This window comes from Pipistrellus hanaki, assembly GCF_964339955.1.
Source record: "Pipistrellus hanaki genome assembly, chromosome: 21".
NCBI classification, from domain to species: Eukaryota; Metazoa; Chordata; class Mammalia; order Chiroptera; family Vespertilionidae; genus Pipistrellus; species Pipistrellus hanaki.
This window is the reverse complement of record NC_140523.1, coordinates 7,014,759-7,031,313: the sequence shown is the minus strand read 5'-3', so window position 1 is coordinate 7,031,313 and position 16,555 is coordinate 7,014,759. Positions and strand designations below refer to the sequence as shown.

Here is a 16,555-nt window from a genome sequence, read left to right as displayed (position 1 = left end):
GGAAAGTCATTCAGGCAGATCTCCAATCTCAGAAAACATCAGAGACTTCACACTGGAGAAAAGCCTTATAAGTGTAGTGATTGTGGGAAATCATTTAGGCAAAAATGTGCTTTCACAAAACATCAGAGAATGCACACCTATTGAGAAAAGCCATATGAGTGTTTTAAATGTGGGAAATCATTTAGGCAAAAATCTGCTTTCATAAGGCATCACAGAATTCACACTGGAGAACAACCCTATGAGTGTAGTATTTAAGTAAAGTAAATCCGTCACACCTGCACTCTCAGGGAGAACAACCGAAGTCAACTTATATGATGTACTTACACTCTTAATTTCATCATTAATATTCAGAACCACTCTAATTTAAGTCTAAGCAGTCATTAATCTTAAGTGATACATAGGTTTTAGTAATAGACAATTTCCTGGTGTAAATACTCTCGTTATGGTTCTTTTTAAAGTGTCAAATGATTGCATTGAATACGGACCTGATTAGATATTTTAGTAGCATATTATTGTATTTTATTTCATAGTCATGGGAGACACTGCAGTTAAACTAAATGGAAAGTGCCTCTTCTAGATATAAGTCCAAATTTTTCCAGGTTATGTGGCATATTTGGTCTTTGAGGACAGTCTGAGGACCTCCATCTCTATTTCCTGTAGCTGGAGTCACTGGCAGAAAAAATAATCTCATGGGTTTGTGGATTTCCTTGTCCCCCCTAGGGAGGTCACCTGAAGTTTTGCTCAACAGGCAAGAACTCAAAGCTAAAGGATGGATAATCATGTAATCAGCCCCAGGATGTATCTTTTGTAACCAGTCAGCATTCCTGCTGATTCCAATGGCAATACTCTTCACTGCTTGCCAACATTTGCTGCCCCTGAGATAAGGTTGGTCTTCCCAGGAAATGAGAACTGACGTGCAACAGGGAGCCCCTTTGTAATGGGTGCTATTTGGTGAGCTCTGACCTAGAGAGAAAGCTGTGAAACTGTCAGATGTGACATAAACACACCTGTAGCTCATACACAGGGTGGCGCTATAATAGGCTCACCGTTGGAAGTTCAGACTGTATTTTTAAAAATATTTTAGAAAATGATTTTATTCTTTTTTCGGGTGGGAGAGCAAAAGAGGCTGGAAGATAGAGATAAACATAGATTTGCTGTCTTCTTCTTGCCCCCTACTGGGGATGCATTGGGGGATGTGCACTGACCTGGAATCAAACCAGAGAACTTTCTCTGAAAGGGATGACACCTAACCAACTGAGGACACTGGTTGGACCACACTTTGTTCCTTTATTATTATTATTATTAAAGATTATATGATTTTCCATACACACAACTCTAAGCCTTCTTTGCCATATCCTGTATTTTCTACAGCCCTGTTGTTATCTCTCTGACTTTCTTGGCCCTCTATACACTTATGGATTTTTCTATCGTTTACAATAGAATAGTTCATACGGTTCATAATTTTATTGGCACTATTTGTAGTGTACTTTTCAACAAATGCTGGTTTCCTCCAAGCTACACAGTCATTTTGAGATTCAATACAAATGCTTATGTGTAGCGTAATTTTTTTTATTGCTATGTAGTACTGGATTCTGTGAATAACCCCTTTATCTATTGATTTCTGTTTGTTATTTCTAGGTTTCGGGTATTATAAATAAACCTTTAGGGAATATTTTCATTCAATCCTCTATATGGACATATGTTTTACTTATCAAACTGTTGTGTAGATGAATGTTTTACACAAGATATGCAGAAATGTGAGCCAAAATGGTCATTCTTTTTGTCTTTCCCCTAGACCACATTGTATGAAAACTCCAATTTATCTGCTACCCACAAAGTATATACAATAGTTAACCTTTTCAAATAGTAACCCTGGAAATACGTATAATCTTAACTTGCTTTTGTTTTAATTTCATGTACTAAGGAATTTTTTATGGTGAATATGACTTTTATCTGCTTTGTTTAAATGTCTACTGAGAATCATCTGCAAATTGTTTAAATAAACGTATTCTTTTAACCAAAAGAGGACTGTGCAGCATGTAAGACATATGAATAAATATCCGTAATTCCTCACTGACTCAAGTGACTCTTTGCCATATGGGACCATAGGTTTTGCATCCTGAAAGGAAAACTATTTCATTCACTTTTAATGCTCTGCACAATTGAAGTCAAATTATACAACATACTGACACATTTAATCTACATTGTTAACAATTGGAGCTACTCTTATTTAAGTCTAAGCATTCATTAATACATTAAGTGGCATGTAGGTTTGTAGTATTTGTCAATTTTCTGGTGTAAATACTCTCACTATGGTTCTTTTTAAACTGTCAAAATGATTGCATTGAACATGGACATGATTACATATTTTTATAGCCCAAGAATGTATTTTATTTTCCACAAACGGACACAGTAGCAACAAACATTATTCAGAACCTTCCCAATGACAAAGTAAAATTATTGGGAAATATCAAGCTTTAAACCTGGGTTCAATTCCAGCAAAGGGCACATGCCTGGGTTGTGGGCACAATTCCCAGTCCAGGGCTTGCAGGAGGCACCTGGTCAGTGATTGTCTTCATTGATGTTTCTATCTCTCACCCCTCCCTTTCTCTGTGAAATATATATATATATATATATATATATATATATATATATATATATATATATATATATATGAGAGTAATATTTTAAAGAGAGTAAATTAATATGACTCTGTATTTGTGGATTCCCAAACTTTCCATGCTGCAGAGTACATAAGAATGGCAGAAATTCACTCTTTGTCACATATTGTGTTATTTTGCATTCTGACCAAGGTCTTGAAAGATAGTCCACATGACTTTGTGGTTCTAGTTTGCAGTCTGGTGCCACTCTTATTGGTGAGTTCAGTGGTCTCCCAGAATAGGTGTCTTTTGTTGGGCCTGTGTGAACAATATGAATTATATTCTCTGTTCACAGTATTACATAATTATCAGCAATGTATAAGGGAACTCCTCCCTATATTAAAAAGCAGCCTTGTGCCATTTAGAATGAAATTTCATATGCTGGTGTCATTTGCTGTAAGACTCCGAGTTTTAAATGGAATCACTATTAACATAGAAACACTGTATTCATAGAGAGTAGGAAAGACTGCAGTAAATTGGAGGGGGAAATGCCTCTTATAAACATATTTTACAAATGGTCAAAGGTCTGTGGCTTGTGTGCTGTTTGCTTATAGACATTTTCAGGGCCTCCATAACTGTTTTCTGTGGCTGAAGTCATTGGCAGAGAAGATAAACATTAATTTTTTTAGTCCCCTGACCCATCTACGATGGTTATCTCAAGGTTTCCTCAACTGAAAAGACCTTAGAGGTGAGGAAGGATAATCCTATAATCAGTCCCAGGTTGTTGTTGTTTTTTGTGATCCGTCAGCATTCCTATGGATTCCCATGGTAATCATCTTCACTGATTGCCAATATTTGCTTCCCCTGAAGCAAGGCTTGTCCTTCTGGGAAATTAATAGAGATGCTCCTGCTCAAATAAGGTTGGGATTTTAATTTTCTAACCAGTTAGAGATATCTGGGTCTTTAATGCAAATGCTCCTTATGGCTTTATTAAGTCCTAAAGGCCCGGTGCATGAAAATTCATGCATTGGAGTGGGGGATCCCTCAGCCCACCCTGTACCCTCTCACACTCAAGGAGCCCTCAGGGGTGGGAGGCCTCCTGGAGATCAGGGAAAGGTGATGCCCCATCACACCACTGCTGTATCCAGTGTCAACAGTGGAAGCCTCAGCTGTCCCTGGTTACCTGAGCCTCGGGCAGACTTGAGTGGCTGGACAACCACCGTCCCAGGCTTAGGCACCTCGGGCAGAGCATTGATGATTGGGGGACTTAGGGAACTGGTGGACTCCAGAGGCAGGCATATGCCTTGCACATGGGATATATCAGCTACAAGGTAATAGAGGAAGGTGCCTGGGCTGCTCTGAGCATCACTCCTGGACCTGCCATCTCTGCTCATCTACTGAGTGTGCATGGTCTCCCCGTAACACCAGGGCCAGAAGGCAGTATGGGCTCAGTGCGCTCTGCAGTGGGGATGGGGAAAATATGAAGGGACCACATTTAGCACAGGTCCCTGCACAGAATGAACGGAAACCACAGGATCACCATGGGTGTCATTGTCGGCACTTTTCTAATAAGCCCCACCTCATGGATCATTCACCTGGCAATGCAAATGACAAGGAGGCTGGGAGGCAGGGTAATGACTGCTGTGAATATAAGAGAACATGCAGTGACCTTTCCAGTCATCTCTCTTAACATGTGGACTTCACTCCCAGCACAGTGGGGAACCCAGGTACCAGGGAGTTACCCAGGGTCCCACTCAGAAGTGGGTTCTGATTTTTATGGCAATGATATCTGACCAATCTCCTTTTTTTTTTTTTTTTGAAGTTCGGGCTGATAAATCCTGGGTTTGGAGAAGCTCAGGGACAAAATCTAGGTGAATGAGGAGAAAGCCAAGAAACCATCCTGATTAACATCCACTGCTATTAGTTACCAATCCCTAATTTTCTCCTTTGCCCCTTAGCAGACCCAAAGAGCCTGGCACCGTTTGGTAGCCTTTGGACTGGGGCCCATCAAGTAGGTCAGGCTCTACTACCGACCCTGATGTGGGCTACAGCCAGTGATAGGCTTTGACCAATGAAATGTGGGAGTCAAGCCAGTTATCTTAACAGAAGAGTCTGGACCCAGGGAGATGGGCCGCCCTCTCTGTCCATCTCTGATAACACCCAGCAGGAACCTACATGTTGGCTGCTCCTTTATCCTGATTCCAGCAGAATCAGGGTGTTCACGTGCTAGGAACAAGAAAGATACCTTCTTTACTCTAAACCACTAAAGCTTTTGGGCTGCTCATTACCCACAATAACATCTAGTCTGTCCTAATGGAAATGCATCTCCGATTCTACCGTCTAGGGGGCAGCAGAGCCTAAAATTAGAAGCCAAAGGAAGGTGGTTAGAGACACATGGGTGTGACTTCCAGCCCTGCCTTTATTAACTCTACAAACAAGCAATTCATATTGAAACTCTGAGTCTGGATTCCCTCCCCATCAAATAGATTGTGAAACCATCTCAGATTGCAAAGGGGATTAAATGAAATAATAATGCATGTAAAGCATTGAATCCGGGCTTGGCAACTCTAGTAAATATTCAGTAACTCTTAGCTCCTTAACATCTCATTGTGTACTGACTACAGACATGCAGACAGTATAGAGAATGTCAATGTGTTTGCCTGTATATCCTGTCAAATTTCATTTTAAAACCTGAATTACATATAGCCTGCTTTTTATCTTAATAATGATGTTTTCATGAAAAAAAAAAGGTAAGCTGAAAAGTCTCAGTTTATTGAGTGTAGTCCCTTGCACTGTAATACTGCTGGTTAAGTTGGTATTTGAGAGCACTTTCTGTGGTTATGGGCTATAGCCCATTAGGGGGTCATGTAGGAGGAAGACATTCTATGTTTCTATCCTTCTTCTCTATGTAAAAGTCAATTGAAATATCTTTACATATATTTATCCATTTAGATTTGTAGTCTTAAGGAATAATTCAAATAATAATTTTCACCTCAGGGAGCATTCTAAGAGTCACAGAATATGAAATAATGTTTCCAAACGGGAGTTCAGTTTTGTATATAACACTCCCTAGAAACCTGTGACAATCTTATAAAACCTAAAGTTCACAATTCCCAATGTCACTTGGATGCCCCAGAACAATATTCGTAATGGTCAGTGAGTGATTGGGATCCTAGAAACACATGCAAGGCTAGATTGCTACATTTCCCAAAGTGCCTTGTGCCAAGGAGGGCTGGGCTTAGTCAACGACGCCCAGGAGAGGCTCATTATCACTGTGCTCATTGTTTTGAGTTTGACTTCCAGAGTCTTTATCTTGGTGGTGAATTTGACCTTTGCAGTGTGCTCACAGATTTGGATGTTCCAGTGCTAGGTCACGATACAACAGAGGTAGCGTCCCCACACTGCAGTTGTGTGTGTGAGGCTGGTTGGGTCACAACAGGCTGTGATTGAGTTCTTTGTGCTTCTAAACTACTCTCTGCTTCCAGAGTTCAACCTGGCTTCACCTCATTTACCCTCCAACCTCTGGTGTGGGGGCCTGTCCGGTCCTGAAGTCCAGGTCTCAGCGCCAGAATAGTGAGTTGCTTGAGGGTGTCCCATGGTGTGATTGTGTGGGAGAAGGTGACAGGCTGTGGTGGTGTGACTGAGGAGGGAGGATTTGGGAACTCCTGGTCTGCCTTATACCTAAGGGAAGCAAAGAAGACGCAGCATAGTTTTGTGTGAAGAGTTTTGCTTTCATTTGCAGGAAGCTGCTGCCATTAATGGCTGGGATTCAAAAAGGGGCATGGTGGGAGTTAGGTTACTAACCTTTTCTCAAAACCTCTCAGAGGAAGAGCATACTATAAGAGAGAAGATAGCAGTTAAGGAGAGGATGGAGAAGTCCTGGGAAAGCCATGATGGAATACAGGTATCACTGGGCCTGGGCTGGGCAAGGGCCCTGAGCAGCCTGAGACTATGGGTCCTGGTGGTGGTTTCCAGGCTCTCAACAGACCTTTACTTTCATCAGATTCCTGCAGTCAGAACCACTTAAGGGGGCTGAGTTGTAGAGCTTATTTTAAAGCCTCAAATTCTTGTTGCCTCTGAGATAGTTGTGTCCTGGGAATATGTTCAGCCACTCTTCTAGGTCTTTGACCTGGGGATTTTGATGGGACACTAAACCCAGAATTCTATGTTCCAGGACTAGGGTCATATAACTGGTCTTGGTTTTGGGCAACCAGTGGAATGGGATGTGAGAAGTTTTTCCGGGCATGGGTTGCTATACGGGTCAAGGCTTGGAGTGAAGTCTGAGCTCATTAAGGAACCCTAAGTTGTCCCCTTCCCCATACTTCTTTTAATTAGAAACTGGAAACAATGGGAAAAGAGTCAGGTCTTTAATAGCTTTGTGACAACGTGGAAGTCTGTTCTGTAGGTGATGGGAGCAATCAGTGGTTTGGAGCAATGGAGGCAGGGTATTTGAGCCAGGTGTTATTAGACTCCCTGTGGCTGCAGCAGGCTGAACCCTATAGATGGGATGGAGGCGGTAGAAAGACTAGGATAGATGCTGCTATGATTATCTTGGTTAGTGTCGTTGTTAGTAGCCACTGGGGGTGGCAGTGGAGGTTAAATAAGCTTTGGATTCTGCATTGGTGTTTTACATGTGGCCACCATGATTTTCTAATTTGGAGGTGGAGAGAGAGGTAGGAGTAGAAGCTTGCATTTGGCCACTGGTGATATGGAAGGACTATCAGCTGAAATGCAGATATTCACAGTAGAAACTAATGTTCACTCTGGATACCAAAACTTTTATATTTTACCTGTTAGCGTTGTGATATTTCAGGGAGCAGTTCATGAGCAATTGGAACTCAGAGGCACAGTTTAAAGATGAAAACTTCTGTGAAATGGAGACACAGTGTAGGGACAAGGGAAATGTTGTAGATCATCTTTTTCTTTATCTTTTTAATCGGAAAGTGAAAAGCAATCAAACAAGATGAGACAGCAGTTGTTACATATTTACTTCTTAAACATATAACAGGATATTGTTGTGATTTTGAGCCTGGGTTGTTTTCCTCATTCTGGTTGATTTGCTTAAAGCATTAGGGTCATTGTTGAGACTCACTGGGAATGGGGTAGAGGGCCATAGACTATGGGACCTGATTAATGAAGAGAGGCCTTCATTGAAGGACTGAAGGTTGCCCAAATGAGTGTGGACTCTCAGAGTTGGTGTAGAACTTTTTCCTGTTTGAATTTCTCAAGCAGCATATATACCACTAATGCTGACCAATGAGTAGGAAGTGAAGGAGATGACTTTGGGGGCTGTGGGTGTGGGAGTGCAGGTGTGAGACAGGTGTGGGAGAAGGAATGATGTGTCCTTGGAGAGGGCATGTGCATTAAAGGCTGCGGAACCATGGCATTTCAATAAGAGAGAATGAAGGTTGAGTCCATTACCTGCTGATACTACAGAGTGGTCAATTTACAGGTTAATTCCTGAAAATAGGAATGAGATAGCATACATCACCATCCTTTGGACTTTAAATTCTCCACTGTCTTTGGAAGGCAGAATGGTAAGAGAAATATATTAAGAGGTGGTAGATTCAAATTTTGGAAAAGAAGATGATTAGGAAATATACTGTGATAATCAAGACATACTTGTGTTACATTTGACTTTGTGCATCTGGGAATGAAGTTGTGTGAGAGAAGTGTGGTTCAATGAATTTTGACCTAGAGGCAGTGAAAAATAATGGCTTAAGCACCCTGAGATTGGGTTCAAATAATTGAAGTTTGATGCCATAATTATTGGGGTCTTAAAATGGGAATTCAAGGGACTACAGAGCATTATATCAAATCCTCACACTATCATTATGGACACCATCTCTCCCTTGTGTTCATGACACCCACTGTTTTGAAAAGGGGAAGTGTGGCCTGCATGTCAGTCTTAGAGCACAGGTATTCCCTATATAATTATCTACCCTTATTGTTGTGGGAAGACAAAGTAACAGCAGAAATATAAGGATAGTGGGACTTTGATGCACCAAGTCCTGGGTTCTTTTCTTATGTGGGGAGTTGAGGAAGAATATGGACGTTGGGGATGATGAACATAAAATCATATCAGAGAAACTGATCATGGACTGAACTGTGTCCATTGTGACAGGATATGAACTTTGAGGACGTGGCCATTACTTTCTCTCAGGAGGAGTGGGATCTCCTTGATGAGGCTCAGAGATTTCGATCCCGCAGGATGATGCTGGAAGTTTTTGAACTTGTATCAACTGTAGGTGAGACCTTTACAATTCTACTAGTGTCCTGAGGTGATGTCCTCTCTTTCCTTTATTCTCCAAATGTAAGCTTTCTCTCTCCAATATCGAGACCTTGGGCTCTTATATTTTATTCCATTTTCCTGTCAAATGTCATGTAGCCAAGAGGGCTGAGTCATTTGGAAAGACCTGAGCAAAGGACTCCATGAATATCCCTTAAACACCCATAGCATCAAATAGTGCAGGAAGTGTCTGGGAGTCAGGATTGTTCCAAACACCTTAATGGGACCAGGTGCTTCCTACTCATCTCCATTGTCTTTCAATAAAATTAAGAATATCTGTGTTAAATGAGCTTGTACAATAATAGGTTCAAGGGCAACACTGATGTTTTCAGAAAGTGAACATGAAGGATGATCTAAAAGGATATCTAGTTTTGCAACTCACAGGAATATGACATACAGTTGGTGTGTAGATCCTACTAGAAACCTGCTCATGATCAACAGAGTTTAGGTTGCTCTGCCATTGGCAACAGCTGATGTATCTCTCTTTCTTGACATGCTTGACAGCTGATTTATCTTTCAATCTGTGACTTCTTGGTTTATGGCTACCTTTCCCTTTTTACTCTTTTCCCTTCACCTGCTCTTCTGAACTGCGCTATCTGCAGTATTTTCAAATAATAACCTGGATATTTGTTATGAGATGCACATAAATGCCTCACTAGACCTTGACACAAGCCTCTTGTTTTTAAAATTTTCCTTGGAATAAGATGTAAGCAACATTCTTCACAGCTTGCCCATATCACCTGCAGACAAGTCCTTTGAACACTGTTAGCAGAAGAAAGAGTAGATGATCCAGCATCTGTTTCAAGTGCTGCTTGTCATATTTGTTTCATATTTTGTTTAAGATCTTCTGGGCATGGTGATCTTCAGTGGCACAGAGTATCACAGGAGCATTTCTTCAATCCTTCCAGCAGATATGTTACTCTCAGAAATTGCATGAAACCAATGTGTTATGTGTGATACACTTTTATAAAGAAACTTCTCTCTGTCACCACAGTCGCCACTTATTTCATCACCATTTTTCTGTTTTTAGGTTGTGAGCATAAAACACATGACGCTGAGGCCTGTTCTGAGCAGAGTGAATGTGTGAAAGGGGAGTCACAGGAAAGTGCCTCTGAGACAGCTTCAGCAACCCAGGGGACCCTTCTCTGTGGGAGGTGTTTTTCTGTGTTAAAAGATAGTCTGCACCTAACTGAGTCACAAGCAGCAGAATTTGAACAGAGAGCATTCTTCAGTGATGCATGTATGAGAGACTTCTCTTTCAGTGACAGCCCTCACCAGCAACACCGACATGCCAGTGGAGAGAATCTATGGAAGGAAGCTGTGGACCAGGCCTCATTTGTGACCAGGTGCAGTTTCTATATATTAGGGCTGTCTTCAACCAGTATGGAGGTTGGGGAAGGCTTCCCAGACATCTCAGAGCTTCTTAAGGCGCAGGCCACTATCAACACCGAGGAGCCACACAATTGTGAGATTTCAGAAGAATTTCCTGAAAGAAAAAGGCATCACCAATGGGATGAAAGTGAAAAAGCTGCCTGCCACAAACAGATCCTTGTTCAACATCAGGGTGTCTGCTCTGGAGGAGTGCATTATGAGTGTAATACAAGTGGGAAAGTTTTCAGATCTATCTCAAATCTCAATAGACATAATAGAGTTCACACCAGAGAAAAGTCCTATGAGTGTACTGATTGTGGGAAGCTGTTCCATCACAGGTCTTCCCTCACTATACACCACAGAGTTCACACAGGAAAAAAACCTTACCAGTGCACTGAATGTGGAAAATCATTTAGTCAGAAATGTAACTTCTTATGCCACAAGACAGTTCACACTGGCGAAAAGCCATATCAATGTAGTGATTGTGGGAAGTACTTCAGTCAAAGGTTTAAACTCATGGAACACCTCAGAATTCACACTGGTGAGAGGCCATATGTGTGTAGTGATTGTGGGAAGTCATTCAGGCACATGTTCACTCTCACACAGCACAAGAGAGTTCACACTGGAGAAAAACCTTATGAGTGTAGTGACTGTGGGAAGTCATTCAGAAAGATCTGCACTCTCAGAGAACACCAGAGAGTTCACACTGGAGAAAAACCTTATGAGTGTAGTGATTGTGGGAAGTCATTCAGAAAGATCTTCACTCTCAGAGCACACCAGAAAGTTCACACTGGAGAAAAGCCATATGAGTGTGGTGAATGTGGGAAATCATTTAGGCGAAAATCTGATTATACAAAGCATCTCCGAATTCACACTGGGGAAAAGCCATATGAGTGTGGTGAATGTGGGAAATCATTTAGGAGAAAATCTGATTACACGAATCATCACCGAATTCACACTGGGGAAAAGCCATATGAGTGTCGTGATTGTGGGAAGTGCTTCAGTCAAAGGTCTAACCTCCGAAAACACCAGAGAGTTCACACTGGAGAAAAGCCTTATTTGTGTAGTGAATGTGGAAAATCATTCAAGCAGATATCCACTCTCAAAGAACATCAGAAAATTCACACTGGAGAAAAGCCTTATGAGTGTAGTGAATGTGGGAAATCATTTCGGCGAAAATGTACTTTCACAAAACATCAGAGAATTCACACTTATTGAGAAAAGCCATATGAGTGTTTTAAATGTAGGAAGTCATTTAGGCAAAAATCTGCTTTCACAAGGCATCACAGAATTCACACTGGAGAACACCATATGAGTGTAGTAATTCCGAAAAATAAATCAGCCACACTGCACTCTCAGGGAGCACAACTGAAGTCAATTTATATGGTGTACTTACAGTCTTAATTTCATCATTAATATTCAGAGTCACTCTTATTTACGTATAAGCATTCATTAATCCATTAAGTTACATGTAGGTGTGTAGAATTTGAATATTTCCTGGTGTAAATACTTTCATTATGGTTCTCTTTAAACTGTCAAATTATTGCATTGAACACAGACCTGCTTAGATATTTCAGTAGCACACATTGAACTTTATTTCATAATCATGGGAGACACTACAGTTAGATTAGATGGAAAATGCATCTTGTGGATATGTCAAAATAATTTCAGGTCATGTGGCTTGTTTGGTCTTTGAGGACAATCTGATGTCCTCCATCACTATTTCCTATAGCTAGAGTCACTTGCAGAGAAAATAATCTCAAGGGTTTGTTGGATTCCCTTGTCCCTCCAGGGAAGTCACTTCAAGTTGTTGCTCAACGGGCAAGGACTCAAAGCTAGAGGATGGATAATCTTGTCATCAGCCCAGGATGTGTCTTTTGTAATCAGTAAGCTTTGCTGTTGATTCCAATGGCAATATTCTTCAGTGCTTGCCAACATTTGCTGCCACTGAGGCAAGGTTGGTCTTTCCAGGAAATGAGAACTGACATGCAACAGGGAGCACCTTTCTAATGGGTGCTATTTGGTCAGCTCTGACCTAGAGGGAAAGCTCAGAAACTGTCAGATGTGACATAAACACATCTCTAACTCATACACAGGGTGGCGCTATAATAGGCTCACTGTTGGAAGTTCAGATTATATTTTAAAAAATATTTTAGAAAATCATTTTATGCTTTTTGGGGTTAGGAGAGAGAAATAGTTTGAAATAAAGAGATAAACATAGATCTGGTCTCTCCTTCACCCCCACTACTGGGGATACATTGGTGGATGTGCAGTGACCTGGAATCAAACCAGAGACCTTTCTTTAAAGGGATGACTCCCAACTAACTGAGGACACTGGCTAGACCATACTGTGTTCCTGTATTATTATTATTAATGATTAAATTATTTTTCATACCAACAACTCTAAACCTTCTTTTGCCACATCCTGCATTTTCCTATTGCCCTGTTGGAAATTTTCTTTCTGCCTTTCTTGGCCCTCCATGCAATCATGGATTTTTCCATTCTTTACACTACAATAGTTCATACTGTTCATACTTTGATTGGTACTATTTGATGTGTACTTTTTAAGAAATTCTGATTTCCTCGAAGCTACACAGTCATGCTGAGATTCAATACAAATGCTTATGTGAAGTGTGATTTTTTTTTAATTGCTGAGTAATACTGGATTCTGTGAATAACCCCTTTATCTGTTGATCTCCATTGTTGTAATTTCTAGATTTCAGGTATTATAAGTAAATCTTTTGGAAATATTTTCATTCAAATCTGTATATAGACATATGTTTTACTAATCAAACTGTTGTGTAGGTGAATGTTTTACATTTAAGATATATGGAACTGTGAGCCAAAAATGGTCATTTCCTTTGCCTTCCCCCTAACTCATATTATACAAAATTCCAATATTTCTGCTACCCTGCAAGGACATACAATGGTTAACCTTTTCAAATAGTAAGCCTGGACATGCACATAATGTTAACATGCTTTTGCTTTAATTCCATCTACTGAAAATTTTTTTTATGGTGAACATTTGTTTTTATCAGCCTAATTTAAATGTCTGCTGAGAATGTTTTGCAAATTGTTTAAATAAATGTATTATTTTACCCAAAGGAGGACTGTGCAGGATCTAAGACATATGCTTAAATATCCCTAATTCCTTACTGACTCAAGTGACTCTTTGCCATATGGAACCATAGGTTTTGTATCCTGAAAGGAAAACTATTTCATTCAGTTTTAATGATGTGCACAACTGATGTCAACTTATACAATATACTGACACATTTCATCTGCATTGTTAACATTCGGAGCCACTCTTATTTAAGTCTAAGCATTCATTAGTACATTAAGTGGCATGTAGGTTTGTAGTATTTGTCAATTTCCTGGTGCAAATACTCTCATTACGGTTCATTTTAAACTGTCAAAATGATTGCATTGAACATGGACCTGATTAGATATTTCAGTAGCACATCATTGTATTCATGGCACTGCAGGCAACATTTGGTGGCCATTATTCTGCCTACCACAGTTTGAATCGTGAAGAGTAAACTGAGAAGGGAGAAGTGCAACAAACATTTAGTTCTGGAAGGAGGATGAATGTGTTCTGTGCCTTGGCAGCCTGGGGACATTGCCCATGTAGTGAACCCTAAGCAAGGAGAGAGAAACGCAAATAGGAATCACGGGTTACCCCAGAAAACCCCCAAAGGAGCCTGTGTTAATAAACTCTGTATCCTTCAAAGTGGGAGCAAAGCTGGGGCCAAAAACAAGAGGATTGGTCCTCAACTCGGTGTTGTTGAGTCAAATCAGTTTTAACACTAATCTTTCTTTTATTAATTTTTCAGAGAGAGGGGGAGATGGAGAAACATCAGTAACGAGAGAGAATCATTGCCCAGTTGTTTCCCACATGCCCCCTACAGGGATGGAGCTCCCCAACCTAGAAATGTGCCCTGACCTGGAATCGAACCAGAGATACCTTGGCTCATGGGTTCATGCCCAACCACTGATCCACGCCATGTGCGCAAACTATGTTTTTTATTGTTGGCTCTATTACACATAGACCCAATTTCCCCCATCCTCATCTTCCTTTGCCTCCCTCTACCCTTCCCCCACCATTTCTAGGCACTCAGCACATAATTGGCTATGTGCATGGACTATGCATGTATGTACATACTTTAAAAATATATTTTTATTGATTTTAGAGAAAGGAAGGGAGAGGAGAAATACATATATTGTATTAATGATGAGAGAGAATCACTGATTAGCTGCCTGCTGTGTATCGCCATCCTCACCCAACTGAGAATTGAACCTACAAACCATGTATGTTCCCTGACCAGGAATAGAACCATAACCTCAGGGATCATGGGTTAGTGCTCAACCATTGAGATACACCAGGTGGGCTATATTATTTAAGATTTAAAAAATGCATTTAAAAAAAACATATTTCATTGATATTTTTCAGAGTGGAAGGGAGAGGGATAGAGAGTTAGGAGCATCATTCAGCCACCTCCTACATGCTCCCTATTGGGTAGGTGTCCACAACCAAAGTACGTGTCCTTGATCGGAATCGAACCTGAGACCCTTGAGTCCCAAGGCCAATGCTCTATCCACTGAGCCAAGCTGATTAGGGATAAAACAAAATACACAATATTTTTATCACTGATAGTAATAGATGTCTCCTATTTTCGACTGTGCATATATTCTTTGGCGTAATCTCACCCAGTTCTCCCCACACCCCTATCCTGGAAGATCTTCTAGTCTGTTCCACTGAACCAGGCTTCTGGCCCCATCTTTTCCTTCCCCAGGGCCACTTGCTGAACCCCATCACCTTTATTCCCCAAAGTAATGGGCTGGGATGCTAGCTCTCTTTGGTGTTTGAGAAAACTACATTACCCAGAAAGCAACGCGACCACGTAGGTGGCGCTAAAGGGCCCTTTTGTGTCTGTGCATCCGGTTAGGGCGGGACTTCCGCCTTCCTCCTCCTGGCGGACATTTTTGAACTCCAGGTTCTTCAGAGACTCCCACGCTTCTGCTCACAGGTCGTGAGAAGGAGGAGGCTGAGGAGGTGGAGGAAGCCTCGGACCCAAGGGCGCGACTGAGGCGCCTGGAGCCCCCACAGCCCGAGGAGATCGGCGTCTCCGCGCCCCCGGCTCCTCTCCGCTCCCAGCGTCCCCGCAGCCTGACCCCCGGACCCTCCCGCCTGGGGAGCCGCCTCCCCGGTCCCGCCGCCCGGGCCCCGCGCTCAGGATGGTGAGTCCCTCCTGGGGGCGCGGGGGTGACGGGGAGGAGGGTGGAGGGCGGCAGAGCCACCGCGTGCGGAGGCGGTGGTGGGACTGAGCGGGGAGGATGGGGACACCGGCTCTATTTTGGGTGTAAAGTAAGGTGCCCAGATTTTAACGTTGGTAAAGCGGGACACCACTGGGGGAGAGGGGGAGAGGGGGAGTTGATTAAAAATTTGGTCTCTATGGAGCAACGAAAATTTTCATAGAATGCAAAAATAGTATTGTAATATATATTTTTTAAATTTCAACGTAAGTACAATTTACAAATGAATAGAAGTTATGTATAGTATTCTTTTATTCCTTGGCATATTTCTCATTTGAGTGAATTCCAACAACTGATCAACAATGCGACCTTTGATAAGCAGATCTCGATAATCAGTTCCCAACAATTATTTGTTATTATTTAAGTTTAACATTATAAAATGAGCAAAAATAATATAAAACTCATATCCTGGCTAAATAGCCACCTGGCCACCAAAAAGCGTCTATTCCCTTCCCGTTCTCCCGTCGTTCCCTAGCTTCTCGTGAATTCTTTCAAAACATCGGGACTTTTTAAAAAACGACGCGGGGATGCGGGACCAACTGTTAAAAATTGGGACATCTGCTCACCTTAGTGTAAAGGCAACAAAGAGATGAGGTGTGGTTTTGCATGAGGAGTTTTACTTCAATCTCAAATGCTGGGGCCATCAGTGGTGGGAAGCGGGGATGGATATTGCGGAAACCTGTTTGGATCAGTGGATAGGGCATAGGTCTGCAGACTGAAAGGTCCCAGGTTCGATTCCAGTCAAGGGCATGTACCTTGGTTGCAGGCACAGCCCCAGTGGTGGGCGTGCAAGAAGCAGCTGGTTGATATTTCTTTCTCATCAACGTTTCTAACTCTATCCCTCTCAATTCCTCTGTGTAAAATCATTAAGATATATTAAAAAAAAAAAAAAAAAGGGACATTTTCTGAGTTCAAAGTAGGGTTCAAACTTTTCCTACCATTGCTCAGAGGAAGAACAAACTAGAAGACAGAGAACATCGGT

General features: G+C 41.5%; 2 protein-coding genes across 2 annotated transcripts in view; both read left to right on the top strand.

Moving 5' to 3' along the window:
* Positions 1-16,555, top strand: part of LOC311614377 (uncharacterized protein) — a 120,054-nt gene that overhangs the window by 17,463 nt on the left and 86,036 nt on the right. The window lies entirely within an intron of this gene.
* The window catches only part of LOC311614403 (zinc finger protein 416-like), a 108,763-nt gene continuing 107,549 nt past the window's right edge, over positions 15,342-16,555 (top strand). Inside the window, exon 1 of the mRNA XM_084869230.1 lies at positions 15,342-15,498. The gene's annotated coding sequence lies outside the window, so the exon portion shown is untranslated. The remainder of the gene's footprint in view (positions 15,499-16,555) is intronic.